Below are 5340 nucleotides of genomic sequence, written 5' to 3' on the forward strand. Positions count from 1 at the left end.
GGGATTCGAACCCGCCACCTTAGGTGTATGTGGCTGGCGCCTTAGCCCCTTGAGCCACAGGCGCCGAGCCCAGAGGCTAAGTTTAAATCATACTTCCTCCAAGAAATCTTCCTTGATTACTCCAGCTCACGGAGCTCTCTCCTTCCTCTAAACTAAGTAAAAAATTTCTTGAAAAACTCCTTAAGGATGTAGGATGGTTGTCTGCTCCTTGAGAAATGGATAGAGCCAGTTTTTCCATCCCTGATTCTCCATTTCTGAAGCTATAAAATTGGACCGGTGACCTTAACCCTTCTTGTTGTCCCAGGGTAGTACTGGGTGAGGATACCACTGAGCCTGCCTGGAGCCAGGAGCCAGTCTGCAGAAACTGCTGGGCCTGTTCCTACCCTGATGTTTACTTGGCCCAGAGGCCCAGTGTGATGAAATTCAGCCCTGTTGCCGAGCACCTTGGGAGGCCTCTCTCCAGGGTCCCTCTGTGCTCAGACAGTGGCCCTTTGTGGAGCAGAGGAGCAGACTGAAAGCAGAGCCGCCAGAAACCCTTTCCTCCCCCTTGCCTCCAGTGGCCTCTAGCTGCCTCCTCCAGAGCCACTGACCATCCTGTGCCTGGGTGGCCTCTGCTTTAAGTCTGGCTGGGGCTGGCAGGGTGAGATGGGGCCTCTAGGCAGCCAGCTAGGCTGAGTGAGTGAGGAGGGGTCCTGCCAAGTTGGCATGCTGAAACAGAGCATCCCCTAACTCAATGCAGGCTGCTTATAATGGGGCTCTCCAAAGAGGAGAGACTGACCCCTTACAGGCAAGATTGACATTTCATTATGCCTCCTCACCCTATTAGATTTAGGGCTGGAACTTGTGATGTGGTTTGTCCCTTCTGCCCCTACTTCACTGGTCCCTGTACTCAATAGGGGGGAGATTGGGAATTGTTAGATGTCATCCCAAATCTGGTGGAGGAGTTAGACCTAGTGGGAGGGACTCTTGACAAGAGAAGGAAGGTCATGTGGTATAGTGAAAAGATACTCCCTTTTCTGGAGGATGGGGGAAAAAAGGCCTGAGATTCCAGTTCCTGCTGAGCCACTGACTTGTTGAGTCATTAGCTAGTTGCTTTCCTTTTCTGTGTCTCAGTTTTCCCCCAGCTGCAAAATTGTGAAGGTGGGATAGATGAATGTCAAGGATTTTTTCAGTTCTGATTTTTCCTAATTCTTTGATTAGAGACAGGAAAGGGAAGAGCTGGGGGTGGGTTGGAGGTAGGTAATGGCATTGTGGTCCCTGCTGATTCATCCATAAACACTAGGCAGTTTCTTTGCTGCCATCAGGATCCCCTCCTTCCTCTGTGTTTCTCCCCTTCTCCTTTGCCTCTCACTTTGAGAATTTGTTGTGATAAGATCTAGAAGCTGTTTGATTTAGATTGCCTTATCCCATCTTTTGCTCCTAGGAGGAGAGGACTATACACAACCACTGGCAGGTCTGGTGGAGAGGGAAAGAGGTTAGGAAATCGAGGAAAATTAAGAGATAAGGTGAAATGGAGGGAAGCATTGAAAGAGAACTCAGGAAAATGAACAGGAAGGAAAAAGGAAGAGAGACTGCTAGAAAGGGAAAAGAGGTAAGAGTGAAAGAGGGTGTCTCACACAGGTCTGAGACAAAAAAAGAAAAGAAATAGAAAACCTAGAAAGAGGGAGAAATGAGATGGAGTATGAGGAAGGTCGGAATGGAAGAGAAAAACAGGAAGAGAGACTGTGTGAGAAAACCAGAGCCTTTCAAATATGTCAACAGTGTGTTCTAGGACAACAAACAGTTCAGCTTGGCTGGAGATAAGAGTGTGTATCGGTAGACAAAATTAGAATTAGAATCAGATTGTAGAAGGTCTTGAACACCAGGCTAATGATTCTGAAGTCCATTTTTTTTTTTTTTTAAGAGAGAGTCTCACTCTGCTGCCTAGGCTAGAGTGCTATGGTGTCAGCCTAGCTCACAGCAACCTCAAATTCCTGGGCTCAAGTGATCCTCCTGCCTCAGCCTCTGGAGTAGCTGGGATTACAGGTGCCTGCCACAGCAGTTGGCTGTGTTTTCTATTTTTAGTAGAGACAGAGTCTCACTCTTGCTCAGGGTGGTCTCGAACGCCTTAGTTCAAGTGATCCTCTGGTCTTAGCCTCCTAGAGTGCTAGGATTACAGGTGTGAGCCATCATATCTGGCCATGCTAATGATTTTGAACTTTATATCTCTTATTTTCTTCAGCTCATATCCCCCTGATAAGCTGGGTGAGGCCCAGAGGAGCATTTTTATTCATCCATCCATTCAGCAAGGGACTGTGTCTTATCCAACTCTGTATCCCCAGAGTATAGTGCAATGTCTGCACATAAGATAGAGTCAGTAAATGCTTGTTAAAATTGAGCACTTGGGGGAAAAAATGATCACTTGGAGAAAGCAGCAGTGAGTCAATCTCATAGAAAATGTTAGAATAAGCATATTGCAAGGTGGAGAGTGCTGAGTGCTCTAAGAGAGCTTTGGATAAGAGTTACAGGAGATCAGAGGAAAGCAAGACAGCTTTCCCTGCCATCTTTAGCAGAAAAGTCCCAGAGAAGATTAAAATGGGGTCAATCTTGGCCACTTGAATTAAACCCTGTGGCCTGGAACATAGATTCTGTTGGAGGACACAGGGTGCTCTGTATGAGTGAAGAGCAAAGATTTCTCCAAAGAAAAGGGAGGGATTGTTACCAGAAGAAGAAAAATTAGAATGGGGCATGGCCACCACAATCTGCTGTAGTGGAATAAGGTGAGGCATGTATACAGAAAAATGAGAAGGGTAGGAATCTGTTTGAGAGTAGTAGAAGTTGGGCAGTGCCTGTGGCTCAGTGAGTAGGGCGCGGGCCTGGGGCTCAGGGAATAGGGCGCCGGTCCCATATACCAAGGGTGGTGGGTTTGAACCCAGCCCTGGCCAAACTGCAACAAAAAAATAGCCAGGCATTGTGGCAGGGGCCTGTAGTCCCAGCTACTCAAGAGGCTGAGGCAAGAGAATTGCCTAAGCCCAAGAGCTACAGGTTGCTGTGAGCTGTGACACCACAGCACTCTACTGAGGGTGACAAAGTGAGACTCTGTTTCAAAAAAAAAAAAAAAAAGAGAGAGTAGTAGAAGTTAAAAATAGAGATAGAGACACACCCCAGACGAACTCAAATACCAAGCTTGTCTCTTGAACTAGAGAGGGCCCTTGTTGGAGTTATACATTGGGAGAACTTATCAGGCCACCATGGTACAGAATGGACTGGAGGCCAGAAGACCAGGACTGATGGGAAATTGTTCTGGAATGTCCTCTGATAAAACCTGTGCACAAGATCCTGTTCTTTCCACTGTAACTCATTTATGTTTTGTTTTGCCCATTCTAGGTCAAAGGACTCAGGTGGATGAAAGGTCACACATGTGTCAAAAGGGGCTGCCTTTTCCTGGCCAAGTCTCTTTTATTCTTTTAGGTCTGCAACCCCTTCACCCAGGAAATGAATGCTCCAGTGATTTATAAGGCAGGTGAGTATCTACAAATGGCTTTAAAGATTGCGAGGGAGAGCGGCGCCGGTGGCTCAAAAGGGTAGGATGCCAGTCCCATATGCCGGAGGTGGCAGGTTCAAACTCAGACCTGGCCAAAAAAAAAAGATTGGTGGGCAGAGTTTACAGCCATATTTCTGAAGAGTGGCAGTGTCAGTGCCTGGCCTCCCTGGTCTCTGGGACCTAACAATCAGGGGATTCCACTTTTTAGCAGGAAGTGGCCCAGGCCTGTGTCCCAGTGTCACCTTTCTCCTCATCCCAAATATTTCCATAGAGAAAAACTGTAGCATGGCCTAAGGGGGAGCATAAGACTTTGGAGTCAGACATTCCTGGCCTTGGTTCTCAGCTGTACTACTTTCTGGCTCTGGAACTTTGAATGAGTGGTATAAGTTATCTGAGACTTTGTTTCCTTGTATGTCAAATGGAGGTTATAATACTAATTTCCTAGACTTGTGAGAGCTGAATAAGCTAATGTTAAAAAAAAAAAAAACAACACTTGGTACAGTATCACATAAGCCATAGGCACTCAGCAAATGTGAATTCCTAGTCATTTTTTTTTTTTTTGGAGACCGTGTCTCACTATGTTGCCATCAGTAGAGTGCTGTTGTGTCACAGCTCACAGCAACCTCACACTCTTGGGCTTAAGAGCAATTCTCTTGCCTCAGCCTCCCCAGTAGCTGGGACTACTGGCACCTGCCACAATGCCTGGCTATTTTTTATTGTAGTTGTCATTGTTTAGCTGGCCTGGGCAGGTTCAAACTCGCCACCTATGGTTGGTGCCATAACCACTGTACTACCTGGCTGGTTTTAGAGATGAGGTCTTGCTCAGCCTCAGACTGGTCAGAACCTGTGAGTTCAGGCAATCCACCAGCCTCTGCCTCCCCGAGTGCTAGTATTACAGGTGTGAGCCACCTCACTTGGCCTTTATCCATTTATCTTTTAATGGACACTGGTTGTTTCCACCTTTTGGTTATTGTGAATAATGCTATGAACATTGTTATGCTAGTAGCTGTCACTATTTTATGCAATCTAAAATGAAAAGAAATATAGGGCATAATAATGACCCCTAAAATCCTGATCATAGTGGCTTATACTTTGGGAGGCCAAGCCAAGAGGACTGCTTGAGGCCAGGAGTTCAAGACCAGCTTGAGCAATGTAATAAGACCATGTCTCTGCAAAAAAACCAGAAAAAATTAGCCAGAAGTGGTGGCATGTGCCTGTGGTCCTAGGTACTTGAGAGGCTTAGGCAGAAGGATCACTTGAGCCCAGGAGTTTGAGGTTGCTATGAGCTATGATGATGCCACTGCACTCTAGCACAGGCAATAGAGTGTGTCTCAAAATCAAACAAGCAAACAAACAAAAAAGATATCAGTCTTAATCCCTGGAAGCTATAAATGTTAATTTATATGGTAATGATTTGGTGGATTTGATAAAGCATTTTGAGATGGAGAGATTATCCCAGATTATCAGTGTGGCCTTTAAATGCAATCATATGAATCTTTATTTTTTTTTGGAGACAGAGTCTCACTCTGTCACCTTGGGTAGAGAGCTGTGGCATTATAGCTCACAGCAATCTCAGACTCTTAGGTTCAAGCAATCATCTTGCCTCAGCCTCCCAAGGAGCTGGGACTACAGGCGACCATCACAACCCCTGGCTAATCATATGAATCCTTATAAGAAGATGGTTTGACCACCCCAGAAAAGGAGACAGCAATGTGATTATGGAGCCAGGGATTGAAGAGTTGTGGTCAAAATCCAAGGAATGCTGCCAGAGGCTGGAAGAAGCAAAGAATGGATTTTTCTTTTCTTTTTTTTTTTTT

General features: G+C 45.9%; 1 long non-coding RNA gene across 1 annotated transcript in view; it reads left to right on the plus strand.

Annotated features, from left to right (window-relative positions):
* LOC111724675 overlaps window positions 1–5340 on the plus strand; it is a 17785-nt gene that overhangs the window by 6709 nt on the left and 5736 nt on the right. Inside the window, exon 2 of the long non-coding RNA XR_002772936.1 lies at window positions 3367–3502. This is a non-coding gene — a long non-coding RNA (uncharacterized LOC111724675). The remainder of the gene's footprint in view (window positions 1–3366; window positions 3503–5340) is intronic.

This window comes from Otolemur garnettii, unplaced genomic scaffold (genome assembly GCF_000181295.1).
Source record: "Otolemur garnettii isolate 467f Iridium unplaced genomic scaffold, OtoGar3 scaffold00025, whole genome shotgun sequence".
Taxonomy (NCBI): domain Eukaryota; kingdom Metazoa; phylum Chordata; class Mammalia; order Primates; family Galagidae; genus Otolemur; species Otolemur garnettii.